The 17,460-nt window shown below is 46.6% G+C and overlaps 1 long non-coding RNA gene across 4 annotated transcripts in view; it reads right to left on the bottom strand.

The window, feature by feature from the left end:
- Positions 1–17,460, bottom strand: part of LOC116663549 — a 35,875-nt gene that overhangs the window by 4,765 nt on the left and 13,650 nt on the right. For 2 of the 4 annotated variants that reach the window (XR_004319724.1, XR_004319725.1), the window contains exon 2: positions 353–1,148. This is a non-coding gene — a long non-coding RNA (uncharacterized LOC116663549). Of the gene's footprint in view, positions 1–352; positions 1,149–4,347; positions 4,476–17,460 lie in introns of those variants that run through there. The other 2 variants (XR_004319726.1, XR_004319727.1) reach the window with 2 other exon arrangements.

Below are 17,460 nucleotides of genomic sequence, written 5' to 3'. Positions count from 1 at the left end.
CAGGAATTTAAGAATCCAGCAGCAGTGAGACCCTGGTAGGGGACAGAGGAGTGGAGAACGGCTCAGTGATAAAAAAAATCCAGCCGAGCAAGGAGATAAAGCTAAATAGAAACCCAACCAGGAGAGGGAAAGCTATTGGGAAAAGGACTCCTAAGTATCAAATCTACTTAAAAATAGAAAAAGACTCAACAGTGGGAATCACTGTTACATAATAGATTGCAAATGCTATTCGCCTTGCAAATATCACCAACAAAAATCATGAGAAATAGTCAAAGTGTCAGATTGCCGGTTTCCCCCTTATTAAAATTTTCTGAAATTAAAACATGGAGTTAAAAAACATAAAGGAGCCCACCTCAATGTTTTTTGCCTTCTTGTTCCTGAGCTCAGAGGGCTCTCTTACAAAAATTACATCTTTTGTTGCAAGGCAACATTTATTTGGAGATCTGTGGTTCCCTTCGTTCAAACATCACCCCATCTTCTCTGAAATTACAGTAAAATTTAATAAAGTACTTTTATATTGAAAATAGTAGGTGGCACTAATCCCATTTTTATTGAAAGATATTTCTTGGTTTATCTACGCCTGCCTCTTTCACAGTTGATACGGGGAGAGAGATGTCTGAGGTGAGGGCCGCTGGAGGCTGAGACGTTTGTGGCAGAGAAGTTGGATGTGAAGTCGTTTTAAATCTTTCTTTTCCTGTTTTAGTTCCATTCTTTATAACGAACAGGCTTCACTTTTCCCAAATCAATCATTTCAGAAGATGAATAAGTTAAAAGAAATCAAACGCTTGAAAACTAAGACAGACACTAATTTCTATAATATTGTTTCGTTTTGTTTTCAGATTTTGTTCAGAAAAGGTTTCATGCTGTCCTGGTGGGTAAGGGAAGCATTTATTTCTCCCACGTCCGGAGGAGTCGGGTGCGGAGTGGCCAGGAGGCTCGGCCAAGTGTCTAGGGTCCAGGACTGGCTGTCTGATGACGTAAGGTGGCCGGGCTGGGGTGACTGAGAAGACGGACTACCTGTATCCCTCCTTCTTCGGGTGCCCCATGCCAGGCGGGTTCTCAGGACAAGGGGTGGCCGCATCAGAGGACAAAAGCCCATCGCACAAGTGCTTGTTCATGCCTCTGCTTGCAACAAGCCTGGTAACATCCTATGAACCAAAAGAGGCAAACAGGTTAAATTCAGAGTCAAGTGGTGGAGAAATAGACTCTGCCTGTTTAGCTGGGGGAGACGGCAAAAGTCACGTGGTACAATCTGCATCTGCAGGGAGGAGTGAGGGGTTGCTTTCAGTCTCATGTGGCCAGGGAAGTTGTTTCTGCTAACTTTTGCCACTTAAAATCAACAAGTCAGCCAGTTTTAGTCCCAACACCTCTCTTCCGGTGGGATCTTGTAAGATTGGGAGGGAATCTCAGTAGCTCCTTAATCCATTTACTCAAGGACGTGTAATAGGGAAAAATAAATCTGACTCCATATTAGATCTGTTCCTTTGGCTCTAAGCCTGTGCTCTGTCTCCTGTGCTCAGTTTTGCTGGTTCTGCACCTTTTGTAAAAGGATGTTGCCTGGAGCCTGAAATACACAGGAGCGCCCATTCTCAAGGCTTTGACCTTTAAGGGTGTAACACTTTCCCATTCATATAGAGATAAAAAGTTGTGGAACAGAGAGTAACATGTGTCTTGTTGGAGGTTTACAGGGACATCATGACCCAACCTAGGACCTACATGGACAGCTGCAAGAACAAAGGATTCTGACACTAAAATGTTTGCGGCCACCAACCACACCCTGTCCCCTTTGAGCATAAAAGAAACCTGAATTCCAACTCGGGAAAGATGTTTTTTTGAGGCACTAGTTCACCATCTTCTCAATCTAACGGCTTTCTGAATAAAGTCACTATTCCTTGCCCAGCAACTCCTCTCTCAATTTATTGGCCTGTCGTGCAGCGAGCAGTACGAGCTTGGACTTGGTAACAAATGGAAAGTGCAGAGATTTTTTATTTCAGAAAGCTGAGCTAGACGCTACCAGTCTCTTTAGTTCAGGAAAATAGATTAGAGATCCATTTACACGAACGGTGACCCCCAGGCTTGGGCAAAGAAGACCAATCAAAAGGTTCCAAGAAGAAGATTTTGGCTTCAAATAAAGAAACCCAGGGCAAACCCTAGTGCAGATAGGGGACAAGGTCCCCAGATGGCTGGTTGTAAAGGCAGCACACATCAGAGAGCCCAGGGAAGGAGGGACAGGACTCCAGCTGGGATTGCAATCTCCAGTGCGCAGAACAGAGATTTCTGTCCCTGAACAATTCGATGGCTGCTTTGAACCCATGTGTGGGCAAACGGATGGGAGGGTACGTTCACAAGAGTGAATTCTACTAACCTGTGGGATGTTAGATAATAAACTTCTTAAGTCGAGATTTGCAGATACTAACTAATGTATATTAAATAGATAAACAAGTTCATACTGTACAGCACAAGGAACTATATTCAATATCTTGTAGTAACTTATGGTGAAAAGGAATATGAAAATGAATATATATATGTTCCTATGTGACTGAAGCACTGTGCTGTACGCCAGAAATTGACACAACGTTGTAAACTGACTGTACTTCAATCAAAATATATATAAAAAGAATGTGTCGAGGTTTGAGAATTTAAAAAAAAATAAAATAAACTTCTTTAGGATGCAGATGTTGGGGATAGATTCTCTGAAGAGTTCTGGCATTTCTGAGAGTCACTCTTAAGCTAGGTCCTATCAGATGGAGAGGATTTCAGACATTGGGGAATATTTCAGCACATTCCCCAACAGACACACACAGTTTGGGACTGAGTTGTACTCCCGGTGACACAGGAAAAATGAATGTGGAGTGTGAGGAGGGCCGTGTCCCAGGTCTCGGTGGAGCCCCTGGGACATGCCCTGCCAGGTGTGGGTCCTTGGCTTCGCACAGGAGAGAATTCAAGAGTGGGCCACAGTTGAGTAAAGGTAGGTTTATTTTGAGAGATACATACTGCATGGAGTGTAGGTTGTTTCAGACAGCAAGAGAAAGGCCGTGAGGTGTGCGGGTTGGGTTCTCAATAGATACACACCCCATGGACAGGGTGCAAGCTGTCTTCGAGGATGAGGGAGCGAGAGAGGCAGCCATGAGGCGTGGTGTCGCCGGTTTTTATGGGCTCGGTAGCTTCATATGCTAACGAGTGGGAGGATTATCCCCCTGGGGAAGGGGCTAGGAGTCCCAGGAACTGGGCCCACTCTGCCCTTTGGTGGTCAGCCTCAGAACTGTCATGGAGCCTGTGGGAGTGCCATTTGCCATATTAATATTACAATGATTGTATAATGAAGCTCAAGCTCTACCAGAAGTCAAATCTCCCGCCATCTTGGGCCTCAAGGCCCACTGGGAGTTGAATCTTCTGCCATCTTGTTGTTAACGGCTCTGTCAGTCCTTGAATGGCTGTGCCCTGCCCCCTTCCCTTTGTCTCATCAGTTTTTCTATTTATCTGCCAGAGGATCTTGGACTAGTCACCTAACTTTTCTAAACTTCAGCTTCATCATCTGTAAAATGGGCATAACACAATAGCCACTATCATGGGGTTATTCCAAAATTTGCATGAGATGCTGTTTCTGAACTGGCATATGATTAGCGCTCAGCTGATAGTAGGTACCCTGATTATTAAGGGTCAAGGGTAAGAAGAAAGACGTGTAAAGAGGGGAAGGGCAATGCATGCTAATACAGCCTCTTTTGGGATTCACTATTTGCTTGGAAATTGTGCTTAGTTTTCTCAGTGTCTACACGGGCTGGTTCTCAGGGAAGCTAAGGGAATCTGTCCCTGCCTCCTTCAACCTCTGCTATATTCTGAAGCATTTAAAGGACAATTAAACTGTGACAACTCACTGATGAATAACTGTGCTCTCTGCTAATCTTGTCACATTGGGCACTGGCTGGAGACACAGTTAATACAACATGGTTGAACAGCTTACACATTAATTACGTGCCCCACTAAAGGTGACAGGGCTGGGAGGCCTGCAGCATGTTAATTCCCCTCCCTCCAGGGGCTCTGCCAGTGAAAGTGTGGCTTCAACATGTCAGCACAAATCAACTTTGTCATAGTAGAGCTCAGAGCTACACAGAGGGGGACTCGGTCCTCTGTGCCCCACGCCCTCCGTTCCAAGATGGGGCTTCAGGCTGCTGGGTAGAAGTGATTCATGGTAAGCCCTCTAAGATAATCTGTTAGAGCTCAAGGTCAAGGAAGGTCAATGAAGCGAAGAGTGTGGCGTAATAATGTGCAGCACGTCGAGCTTCACCCTCAACTGCAAAAGGAACTTGTCTTTTGCAAACATAACGGGCTCTGTGGTTGGTGCCTCACCTGGGTTTGCTCCATCAAGCCTCACAGCAGCCTGAGGGCTTCAAACAACACACCCCAGGAATCTTCCCCATCACCAGCCTCTGGGCCCCTCAAGGTCAGCTCTGCAGGAGGCAACATCCAGACCCTCTTCTGTGCACACACACAGCAATTTGTATGAACATTTAACATTTTAAAAGTCATTTTAAAATTTCTGAACAACTGTATATACATACATTTCTTTTTCTTGTTTAACAATACTTCTTTTCTTATCAGTTCGCATAGGCCTACATCATTCTATTTAATAACTCTGCATCATATTCCAGAGTAGAAGTTTGTCAGTTGAAACATGTGCAACGTGAGAGTTGTGAGTTAAGTTTTATTCTGGGTCTTACTGAGGACAACAGCCCAGGAGACAGCCTCTCAGCCAGCTCTAAGGGACTGCTCTAAAGAGGTCATGGGAAGGCTAGCGGACATGTGCTTTTTGTTACAGAATACGCACAGTCAGCGTATAGCTTGGTAAAAGATGACTGCTAATCTTCTGTTTGCATGTTGGCCTAGTGCTTCAAATTTTCAGTTTATAAAATATTCTAGAATAAGCATCTTAAGGTGCATATAAAAGCTTTTTTTTTTTTTTTTAAGGCTAAAGTCCTCCAAGTGAAATGTCCTCATCAAAGCGTAAGTGCATTTTGCATTTGAACAGGTGGGCAACGTCATTTCCAGGAAGCTTCACCAACCTTCTCTTTCACCTACTGCAAACAAGAATGCTGGGTTCTCCACGTTCTTGCCATCGGTGGATATTAGTCTTTTTAATTTTTGCAAACCAGAGAAACAGAACAAAATATAGTACTCTGGCTTAAAATTACATTCCCTTTAAGTTGAACATCTTTTCATATATTGTTCTTAATATGTGAATTTCCTGTAAATATCTTTTGCCTATTAAAATAATTCTGTTCAATTATTTGTATTTTTCTTATTGGTTTTTAAAAGTTCTTTATGTAATTATAGATTGTAATCCATAACCTGATAAATATTATTTTGCAAAAGTTTATAATTTGTCTTTTAATTAATTAATGCATTTTGTCTCTTCTAAGAGTTGTTTTTAGTTTTTGGTCAAATACTCTGTACATGCTTTTTAAAAGTATCTAGATTATATGTGCTTCCCCAAAATATTTTTTATCTATTTTCTTAACTTTTTCCCTAATGCTTGTGTTTTCTTTTAATTGGCTCTTTAATATGGCTACTTTATATTTCATGGCATCAGTTAGGTGTCTTATTTTGTTATTCTAAATGTGTAGTCAACAATTCCAGCAGTGTTGTTAAAAATTCCATACTCCATCCACACCCGCAATTTGAGATGCTACTTTAATCACAGATACAGGAACAGGTTACCACAAATGGTTAAGTCTATTGCAAAACTTAGCATCCTGTTCAGTCAACCGGTTGGTTGAGCCCCATGCATGTATCATAAGGTTTCAGTAATTTATTAGCTTAGTAGTAGACCTTATATTATTTATTAATCTTCTATGTTAAATGTTCTCTTGTCATTCTCATGCATTTTCTCTTCCATTTAAATTTCCATGAAAATGCTGGCAGAGATTTTATTATGTTCTACAAGTTGGTGGGGAGAGAATTAACACCTTTAAGTACTGAATTTTCTTTCTAGACACATTATGTCTATTTACTTAGGTCTCCTGTAACGACTCACGTTTCACAATTTTGCAATTTTCTTGTTATACATCTTGCATATTTCTTGTACAGTTTATACCTAAATAGTTTATGTTTTGTGTTGCTGAATACAGGGGACATTTTTTAGTTTCAAATTTTATTTCTAATTCTAATTTTCTAATTTCCTTTTCATTTCTAATCAGTTACTGCTGATATATAAGAATGCATTCTATTCTTGTACATGTATTTATATTTAGCTGATTTATCAGAAATTTTTGTTTCTTGTCTTGGATATCTTCTGTATGTAGACATGGGCAAATATTGTTTCCTATTTGCAATACTATAATTCACTTTAAAAATTTTTTTGATTTATTCTGACCCACTTCCAGTGTAATGATGGTAATCAGAATTCTCATCCCATTTCTGCCCTTAATCATAACGCACAGTACCATTAAAGGTAGTATTTATTGTATGTTTCTATGTCCTTTACTGGAAATTTTTCTCCTATTCAAGCCCATTGAATTATTTTTTAAAACCAGAAACGAGAATTGAATTTTTTCAAATATTTAGCCAAATATAGAGTGACCAAATGATTTGTTTCTCTAACAATAGTTAATATGGTGAATTATCTAAAAATTATCCCTGATAAAGGATACCACTCATTTGTAATTAGGTGCTAATAGCAGACTTTAATTTATTCCTTATTATATATCATAAATACCATAAATGGATCACTTCTTTCCCAGTCATGGTATATTGTATTTTTAATGCAGTGCTTGATCTAGTTAGTCAATACATTATTGGGGACTCTTGCCTCTGTGTCCTTAAGTAGCCGAATGTTTTGTTTGTTGAGGTGATTTTTTTTTTTTTTTCCTGTTCTGATCTGGGGACTTTTCCAGATTTTTTTATTTTTTGGATTTTTCTAGGATTTTTTTTTTAATTATTATACAATATGTCTTTTTACTGAAAATTTGGTTTTTAAAATCGCCCGTAAACCTGTCTAGACACATTGACTTTTTTAGGGGTACGTTTTTACTGCTTTTTAAATTGTATTGGTTGGTTCTCTGTTGCTCCTGCCCCTAACAGCTCCCCTAGCTTCTGCTCTGGGTTTCATAGTATGCACCCCAGACTAGAGTTTTCTTTATTGATGTGGTTCTTTCCATCCTCTCAGTTATTTCTCAAAATGCCTGCAACACTGGTGATATTCTCTTGTTATCTGACAATGGTGAGTATTTAATCTTTGTAAAATACGTTAATGCTGTACCTTCTCAAGATTGGAAGTATGGAAGGAGGTCGGTAGATTACGCTTAGCCACCTTGACCTAAATTATCTGCTGCAAGAAGAAAATGAGTGGTAAGGAGGTTCTGTGCTTTGCTCAGGGTCTCAGCACCTGTCAGTGACAGTTGGGCTTGGTCTTGGGCTCCGGTGGCTTCAAAGCCTGTGTCCTTTCACACTGCGCTACATGCAGGATATGTCACTGCCCTAGAGAGCATTCCTGGGTGCATATAAAAGTGAGGGGAGTCGCAGGGTGGGAGGCACAGCTGGTGATTAATAGTTAATAACAGTAGAGCTCACTTTGGAGAAACTTCTCTTGGAACAGTGGTACAGTCACGAGAAGGAAGTGGCCAAGCCTGCAAACTGAAGGGGTCAGACAGGGGGCTGGAGGCAATCGGATGAGTGAGGGTCAGAGAGGTATCCCAGATGGACAAGGGAGAGAAGACTGTGTACCTAGACACAGATATGTATGTCTTTAGTAAGAGGACATGGGATAAACCAATATTAAACCATTACGACCAGTAAACCCTTGCACATCTTTTTCTAAAGTTCTGAACTACTCAGCCTATCTGGGTGGCCTAGGTATCAGCCTGTTGCCCGCAGAAACAGTGCTACAGGCATGCCTTCCTGTTTGCCGGTCTTCGCCTTCTTTGCCGTTCCTCCCCTCATTCTGCAAACCTGCCCCCTCGAAGTGTCCTCTCTACATACGAGCTCACAGCTCGGACACTTTAGATGGCAGCCTGATTCGCCGCGGTCACTGGCTCAGTGTAACCCAGGAAGCATTTGTCTGTGAGCTGAATAACTGGCAGGCTCTGAAGAGGGTGGCTTTGCTGCTCATTAAGAATGTAGTCCCGAAAAGAACAGGAGCAGGTGACGCTGTTTATTCCCAGAGTCCCAAAGTGCCCCCCAAGTCAGGGCACAGCGTCACAAACACCTGGACCTTCCCAGACCCTTCCTTGTGGTGTCACATCTGCCCAAGCATTCACGTCCTCCAGATCTTTGCCCTCCTGCTTTGTAGAGGTTTTTCTGTCAGTTTGAGGTTTGTGAATAAGACGGATTTCTGCACCACAGAGTTAAGTTCCTAGACAATCTCAGCTGATCGCAGATCTTGAGAAAAAGGACCTCCATTAAAGTGACCTTTTCCACAAGCACCTCTGACCCATTGCCACATAACCTTTAAGACCAGACCCATCATAAGAGGTACCACGAAGAAGACCAAGGCAGCTTTCTTTCTGGTTGGTTGTGTGGGGGAAGGTTCAAATTCCTAGTGAGATATTAAGCTCTTTGCTAACACTGATCGCTTATCTTACCCATCTTATTAACGAGGCTACTCTCCTAACTACAAATCCCCGGCCGTTTGGGGCCATGCTCAGATGTTCCCTCTTCTCTCACAATGCTTTGATCCCTCCACCAAGCCATGCAGATTCTCTCCAGGCTTTTAGTAGCCAGATCAACATCACACTCATCCATGAAGTCTTCTGGGAGCAACACAGCACATACTCACTTGTCTGAACTCCTGCAATAGTCACATAATGAAAAACACCTACCGTATGTTCATTTGCTGTAAATCTCGGCCATTAAAGGCTAAGCTCTTTGAAAGCAAGGACCCTGTCAATCACCTTTTCTCTACGCATCCAGCACCAAGCTTGGCTTCTGGGGAAGAATAGGTTTCAGTGTCCTTTCCCTGGGAGATGGGATGGAGCCCTGATGCTGAGAGCATTCACAAAGACCTGGGCAGTCAGGCAGCTGTGGGAAAGGTGGGGCCAGCATCAAGGTCATGTGTCAAAGTCAAGAGTCAATGCTGAATTCATATCTAGGAGATACACAAGCCCGGATACTAGTGAGTCTGGGAGAAGACACTGTAGTCTGGGAAGATCTCTAAGTGTTCCCTCAAGCGCTCTAATACGCTTAAAGAGCTCGCCAAAAAGTGCTCTGATCCCCTGGCTGGTTTTTGCTGCCACCCCTGCACTTACTAGGACTGGTCACGTTGCTCGTTTTCCTCCAGTTTGTGAGCAACATGAGGCACTGAATGCCTGTGTGTTTTTCGTCTTTGCGTCTCAAGAGTGTGGCATGATGATGTCAAGCCCAATCTGGGGAAAGCACCTGGCACATTTTATTGGCACTAAACAAGTTCCTGTTGGACAGAGAGGTAGTCAAGTACAACAGTCATTTTAAAATAAGTTTTGGATCTCCAAGCCCACTCTCACATCCAGAACCGTCTTCAATAATCCCCTTACCTGGGCCGACCCAACATCGGTCAGGGCTCACCAACTTGCTCCTTTTAAATTGCCCAAAGTAGAGAAGAGTTCAGAGGTTGAACATCTACCCAGACACAGGTACAGAGATGGCAAGGGAGTGGCCAGAGGAGCCAAGGCAACCAGAGAGCATGGGGTCCTGGTGTGCAAGCAGCGGAGGACTGCTCGGAGGAGCGGTGAGCACCAGCCAGGGCCGGAGGATAATGGGCTGGTAATGGGAGGCTCACTGATGCCCTTTAACAAGCAGTTTGGGCAGAAGCTGAAGACAAGCCCTGCCTGCAAAGGACTGAGCTGTGACTGGCTGGCAAAAAAGCAAAGCAAGGAGGTGACATTTTCAAGAGCTGATATAAAGGCAAGGAGAGAATTTCATGCTGAAGAGGAGACAAGCTGTGCAACGAAGTGAAACATCAACTCTGCCCTCAACCCCACCGGCAGACACTGGCCTGAAATTCTCTTCTATTCTGATGTGATTACTATGAGTCATGAGGGAGGAGACGGGCTTCCCAAAAGGAGAGTCAAACATGTAGGTAAAAGGAACATCCAACCAGGGGACACACGCATTATTTTATCAGAGGTGTAAGCATATGGCTTAAGCAGTGGCCAGCCAGCTGAATGCAGCCCAAAGAGGTGTTTGACTGACAGATCTTACCTTTTAGGTTGGGTAAGAGCATTTTTGTTGGGAAGAGACCTCCCTACTCTGTATTTTATTTAGAGTGTCTGCCATATGTATGTTATTTTCTTGACCAACCTGGAAGGCATTTGAGCTGCTGGCACCTACCTTACAGGGTCCAGGGAAGGGAAAGGTAAGTGTCGATTATGTGTCTGAAAGTATCCAACCCCTGAGGGCTTAAGCTAGGGGAGAAAGGCAAACAATATGGAAGACACGATCAACCTCTTAGAACTAAGAGGAAACATTTGAGCCCGGAGGAAGCAGAAGTCAGGGGCTTCCCTCTGGCCCTGGTCTGCGGAGCAGAGTCGGCAAAGTGACCGGCCCTTTTAGCTGCATGCCTTCCAGCCGTCCCCGGGGGATGGGAGGCTCTGAAGAAGGGGCTCCCACGTTTGCCTGGAGGACAGAGACTCCTACTGGTAGTCCACACATATGTCCATGTGAAGAAAGGGGCTTATACGGGCCTGGCAGCTTATATGCTTTTCAATCGTCCGCCTTTCTTACAAGGAATTCAAACCTGAGCGGCTGGCTACACAAGTACCACTGAAGGGGGCTCAGTTTGGGGGGCAAGCTGTGCGTTCCTAACCATGACCTTTTTTGCCCAGCACCCCTGAATGATTTCATATCCTAATTAAGAATTAGCACCTAATAAAAGATGACTCATAAAAGAAAAATTTTAAGGACCCTCTAGGTTACTGATGTTTAGAAGGTTGACGCAGCCATCAGGAATGGCTCGTGAGTGGCATGTAAAGCTTCTGGGGGCATTTCCATTCTCAAACACCAGCGAATCAGCAGAGCAGTGGCCCACCAGGGCCCTGCCACTAAAGGACATCTGGTCTACCACTCTGCGCGCTTCAGCCCAGAGTAGGGTAAGTCACGGATTCTTGGGGAAGTCTCAGAAAGGGTTAAAAGTGGCTGCGCTTAAAGTCACTGAAGCAAAGAGCCTGAGGCAAGAAGAAGAGAGTCCATCTTCATAAGTGTGACATGGGGTGGTGGGTTCTGCTACAGTCCAGCTCAGACTGTGCTTTCAGGGGGCTTTCCCTTCATATCACTGTCAGGCTGCAAAGACGTCCACGCCTTCTGCCTTCCTCTCTGGTTGAGGGGCTTACAGGTTTCAGGTCTTGGCAGACAAGAGAGGATTCACATGGTGTGGTCCAGCAGACGAGGGCCCGGACAGATGAGGGGTTGGGCAGCATCCTCAGATGTGGAAGAGAGTGACTCCAGTCAGACATGCTACAGGCAATGGCTGACCATCCCAAGGGACGGCAGAAGGGACAACTCTGGCTCTGGTGTGCAGCCCAGACTTTTTCCAAAGGCAGGGTGTCAAGATGCACAAAACAAGCATACGTTCCTGCCACACACCCCCCCCCAACAAGGAAATGAACCCAAACATGAAAGTAAATGTTTAGCAATCACAGTAAGCCGGGGAACAGATTCCCGGAGAGAAACTCTGAGGTCAGTAGAGGAATGTGCAGCATGGTCCGTGGGTAAATGGTGGTGTGTGATTCCCACACTTGCTGCTCACAGAACTCAGTACCTAGGTTCTCGGTTCATGGGTCATAAAATAAAGGATGTCCCAATTGGAATAGAAGGGTCCATCTAGAAGTCAAGGACATGGGCAGGAAACAGACGTCCACTGAACACCTATGTGGGAGGCTCAGAGCCAGGCATTTTATCTTTACATCCATTATCATATTAACTTTCCTCATTTAGCTGATAAGGAAACTGAGGCTCAGAGCACTGAAGATTATTATCTTGTCTACACCAGCTCTGAAAGGGTCAGAAGCAAGGAGAGCAGAGGGCCTGCGTGCTCTGTGGTCCACACCGGAATGCCCTGATCTCAACGATGGTGTGAACAGAGAGTCATACATCCAACTGTTTCCTTTAGAGCAAAAGGGACACAGTGGATTGTGTGGCGTTTCGAAGCCTCCAGTCACAAATCAGGTTCTGAGTTAATGGAAAACTTATTAGAGAAAGCTTGACTTTCAATAATGAAATTAAAAGTTTATGAAAGTAGCATAAGTGACTGTCCTCAGAATGAATCATAATTTACATTTAATTACAAAAGCAGTGCTCAGGTTGGGAGCGGTGCCAAGTAAGCTGCATGCATGTTTCTCCTCTGCTATATTTTAGGGGTTTGCAGCCATAAAAAAAAAACTGGTTTCAAAAAAACGTGCATCGATGTGGTGTATGTAAACAGCACCCAATATCTGTTTTTAGACAACTATTAAATGCCTGCTGTATGAGGAAGATAGGATTCCCAAGGAATCCAGGAGAAGCACAAGAAACACTTCACTTCCTCCTTCCAGAAGTCGACCATATTTCTGCAGAGAAATCACAAGGACAAATGTAATTGTCACTCCAGTCCTGTGTGCTTGGCATAAATAAATGAAAAGTCAGGAAGAAAGTTAACGGCACAGGCTGGCATTTTCAGGGAGGATCCAGGGAGGGTTTGGGACTTGAGATTAACAGAGTGATTTATTTCAAATATAAATCCAGGTATGGTGCTGCCCGCAGTGAAAAGCCCCGCAAATTAAGTCCACATCCCTCACAGGTGTGGGCGCGACCTCGGTGTGGGCGTGGCCTCGGTGTGGGGCTCCAAGCCCAACGTGTGCGGTGCGCCCTGTCCGGCCCCATGTTTCATCGCTCTCCACCTGTCAGACGTCACATCCGAACGATCTCAATTGCTTGTCCACACACCGATTTTGCTTCCCCAAATCTCTCCTTCTTCTGTCTCTCTGTGCGCCCCGCCCCTTTGCTGCCTACTCAAGCCTGGCCATCGTTCACCCCTCAGGAAAGGGCACCAATGTGTGACCACACATGCCTGTTGTCTCTGCTCGTGCTGCACTGGACACCCCACCCGTGCCTCAGAAATACCTGCAACAGTCGGGTGTGGCTAAATGTGTCTCCTTAACAAGCCCTTCTGATCCAGACCCTCCAGGGCAGCCCCGCAGATCTGCTTAGAACCCATACACTGCGCCTCCCAGTCCCAGGGCAGCTCTGCCGGGCCACGTGAAGCCTGGTGTGTGGGGTGCTGCTTCTCAAAGTGTTACCAGCCAGGGTTCTTGGCCTCCTTAATCAATGGGAATGGGTAAGAGTCCAGACGAGAAATTCAGGCAAGGCTTTCTCGGGACTTAATGCTGCAGCAGGAGGGAGTGAGAACAAGAAACAGCTGGCCTTGCTGGCTCCCTGAGTGGGGGTGAGCTGGTCCTTTAAATGGGGTGAGGGTAGGGGCGGGTCGGGGGTTAGGTCACAGGGGTGGCTCAGGTGGCCTGCCCACCCCCTTGGTGGCGCTGTGTGCAGGCGTCATGCAGGGTATCCTGTTTCTGCTCCTGACACTTTCAAATGGCAGTTGGATTTTTGGTCTTTTTGTATCTTGTTGTTCATAACTTGCCCCAACTGCGCATGCACGGTCCAGGTGCAAGGATCGCGGTCCAGGGTCCCACGGCCAAGCCTGGCTCAGAAGAAGCACACCTGCCCAGGGTCAGCGTCCAGCCCCGCTCCTCCAGAGCCAGCGCTGGTGCCTGTGGGCCCTGACGCCCAGGATGCTGCCGGGATGATCGGAAGGAGCTTGGCCATGTGAACATCTGCGGCTGGATCCTGTGTTTATCACTTAGTAGTTGCATTACCTGGGCCAGGCCACTTCTGTTGTCCTCAGTCTCCCATCTGTAAAGTGGGAGCAGGAGAATTAAGCACCTCTCAGGGCATATTAACGACAGGACCCAGGCCTCTGCTCTTGGCTCTTCATGCAGAAAAATGGCAGCTCTCAGTCTGTCTGGTCAAGGTCCCCACGGATGGACCTGCTGCCTGGCCAGAGAGCCTGTAGCCACAGCCCTAGAGGGGCCAACTCGGATGCTGACCCTGGCATCCTGGGGAGCACAATGTCCCGGTCTCGTCCTGCAAGCCTCCGTCCTCATCCATGTCCCTGAGGCGCTGCCTGGCGCCACCTTGTGGCAAGGATGAGAACTGCAGGCAGCCCTTTGGGGAGAAGTCTTGTTCTCTGGTGCGTCATATGTAGTGGATGTGGGTGGAACATTTCTAGAGCTGCCAAGAAGTGTTGTTTTGGGTTTTAATTCAAGTTAAACATGGTCCTAGGCTTCTAAGAATACAAAGGCCCCATGTAGGCTTTGCCGCACCACGGCATATTTCTGAGTCAGTCATGACCGCTGGCTCAGGGAAGGCTGTAATTCCCAAGTTGCCAGCATTCCAGGCTCCATCCACCCCATGGCTTGAAATCCAAGAGGGACAGGCAGTTGCCCTCATAGCCTTACCCACATCTGTCCAAACCAGCCACTCTAAATTACATCCTTTCTTTGCTAGCTCATTGCTCACCAAGGTCTGCAGTGCTTCCAGAATGGCTTTGCCAACACAGGCATGTGGTCTGAGCCAGCAAACCAGGCCCACAGGACAGAAAGAAGGACAAGAGGGAGACACACAGAGATGGCACGTGGGTGGACACAGCCCAGAGCAGGACCCCTGGCACAGGGCCTCTCTTGAGCTCCAGACTCCAGATCAAACTGCTGATGGCATCCTGACCTGTGTGTCTGGAAGGTGCCGTGTCCAGCTGACCTCACCAGACCTGAGCCTCCCAGCTCAGTGCTCAGCACTACCTGAGCCAGCCCTGGGGCCCTGGGACCAGGCACAAAGAGTTGTCGTACAGAATCCCACCCCGTTTTTCCCTAATTCTAGAACTCTGAGATGGTCAGGGTGACGCTGTGTCCAAATCAAGATTTTGTTTCACCAGATGCTCCCAGGAGGGTGCTCCTTCTAGAACCAAAGGAAAAGCCTCACCGGAAGGGGCCTCCTCCACCTTTCTGCCTCGTTCCATGTATCCTGAGCCCAAGGTCTGGAAAGTCGAGGGCCATCCTGCACCCTGGAGTGTTACCAAGTCCACACTCATTCTGCTCGCCACGTGACAGGCCAGTAAATCAGGAGACAAGGTGTTAGGGTAAGGAATAACGACTTTATTCAGACAGCTGGCAGACTAATGTCCTAGAGAATCATCTTCCCCAAATCAGAATTCAGGCTCCTTTTATACTAAAAAGGGGAAGGGGTGTGGTTGGTTGTTGCAAACTTCTTTGTGTCGGAATCCTTTGTTCTTGCAGCTGTCCACGTGGGTCAGGTCACGGTGTCCCTGCAAACCTCCAACAAGACAAATATTTTCTATTCTGCAACTTGTTGTCTTTATACGAATGGGGAAATTTTAATATCCTGAAAGGTCAGAGCCTTGGGAATGGGCTCTCCTGTCTATTTCAGGCTCTAGGCAACATCCTTTTACAAAAGGTGCAGAACCAGCAAGACTGAGCACAGGAAACAGAGCACAGGGTTAGAGCCAAAGGAACAGATCTCATATGGAGTCAGGTTTGTTCTTTTCTATTACAGGGGCAGTGAGCAGGAGGTGCCAGCCTCTGTGTGGAGGGCAATGAAGCAGGAAGATGTGAAGACCTGGTCCCCAGGGCCTCAGGGAGCCCCCACCGCAGCCTGGCTCCCCTCTCCCCACCCGAACCCCTCACTGCACTAAACCACACCAGGCTTGGACCCTCTGCCCTGGGAGCCGAGTACACGCCCACCTGATGGTGCTGGTGGCGCACCTTACCCCCATCCTCCTCGTCCACACTCCCTGCTGTCAACTTCACCTCCCACTCCCACCCTCTTCTCTCCATTTCCCTTGCAGTGACCGTGATTCAACTCCCAACAGCAATCCCAGCCACACCCCACCTTCCCACAGCCCTGTCCCTGCTGTAAAATTGCCCAGTCCTTAGAAAAATCATCGGAAAATGCAGGTCTGATCGTGTTGCTTCTCTGACTCTCTCCTCTACCCAGTGGCCCCCAAAGTTTTCGGGGAGCTGGTTTCTTGTCCAACCTTCCCCCTTCACCTGGGGGGCAGACCCCTCTCCACCTTGGCTTTCTTTCTTCCTGGAGCACCTCTTATTATTAGTAGGGCGGCCAGTATTTGGAACAGAGCCTGGAGGGCCCCAAAGCGCTGGGCTGTGTCTACCTCTCACTCTCCTGCGTCAGGAAGGGTCAGATTTGTGTGCCCTGGGAGTCTCACTGTCCCCATCCGCAAAATGCAAACCAGGAGACCACACCCACAGGGAGGTTGGCGGGGTGTACCCAGACAACAAGCATTTCCTCTCCCACTGCTTGCCCCTGTGTGTGCGAGGAGGTCGTGCACACCCAAAGACAAACAGGACAAATGCAACCGATGAGTCAGCAGAAGGGAATGGTGTCATTTATAATTGTGTGCTCTGCTCCATCGGAAGTCCCGGTCTGGAAGAATTGCTTTTGCATGTGTATTTGGAGGTGATTTTCCCTCCAGAGGAAAGAGGATGCTGTGCTGCAGTGCAAGAAAGACCAAACGGGTAATTAGGAAAGCTGAATCTCTCAAGTCCCAGCCTGCTGCCACAAATAAAGACGACGGGCAAGCCACGCCTCTCCCAGCGCCCCGCCCACCACTCAGAAAAGCCGCCTCCAGCCCCTGATCCAGGTCAATCTCCTACGCAGAGACACCGCCAGGATTCATTTTTATGATGGTTTTAGAACGGGGACACTGAGATGAGACGATTCCTCCCGCACTGCGGAGTGAGAGCAGGCAGCGCCCGTGGTTCCCCTTCGTCACTCGGGCAGCACTGACGCGGGAGCCTCCATAGGGTGGGAGCCTCCATAGGTTAGGAGCCCGGTGCTTCCGGGCACTGATTGGTTCACGCCGGCCACGCCCCGCCCCCAGACACCGGCCCCCGGAGCCACTGTCCAGTGAGGAGCAGTGACACGTGAGTCCAGCCATGGATGCTGAAAACAAAACCAGACTTCCAGACACGCACTGCAACACTCAAAAGAAAAGAACCAGTTACACTACCTAGTCCTTAACTCAGGGATGGACAAGACTTAACTGGGTTTGATTATCCATCAAATAGTAATGTGTGTAGTTCTGAACAGCAGCCCTTCACCACATTTGAGGGGCAGGCGTTGCTTACAATTACGTATAATTAAAAAAATTTTTTTTTAGTTTATTTATTTATTTGGGGGCAAGGGAGGGAGGAAGTTAGGTTTTTTAAAATATATTTATTTAATGGAGGTACTGGCAATTGAACCCAGGACCTCATGCATGCTAAGCACGCACTCTACCATTGAGATATACCCTTCCCCCCAAAGTTACCTATAATTTTAAGTGTAATTTCTCCCACTTAATATGAATTGATTCTGGAAGAAACTAGTGCCGGGGGCGGGGAGGAGGAATGGTTCTAAACCTAATGCAGCCCTTGCAGCCAGGTG

This window comes from Camelus ferus, chromosome 5 (genome assembly GCF_009834535.1).
Source record: "Camelus ferus isolate YT-003-E chromosome 5, BCGSAC_Cfer_1.0, whole genome shotgun sequence".
NCBI classification, from domain to species: domain Eukaryota; kingdom Metazoa; phylum Chordata; class Mammalia; order Artiodactyla; family Camelidae; genus Camelus; species Camelus ferus.
Note: the sequence above shows the minus strand (reverse complement) of the source record. Positions and strands in the feature narration are given on the sequence as shown.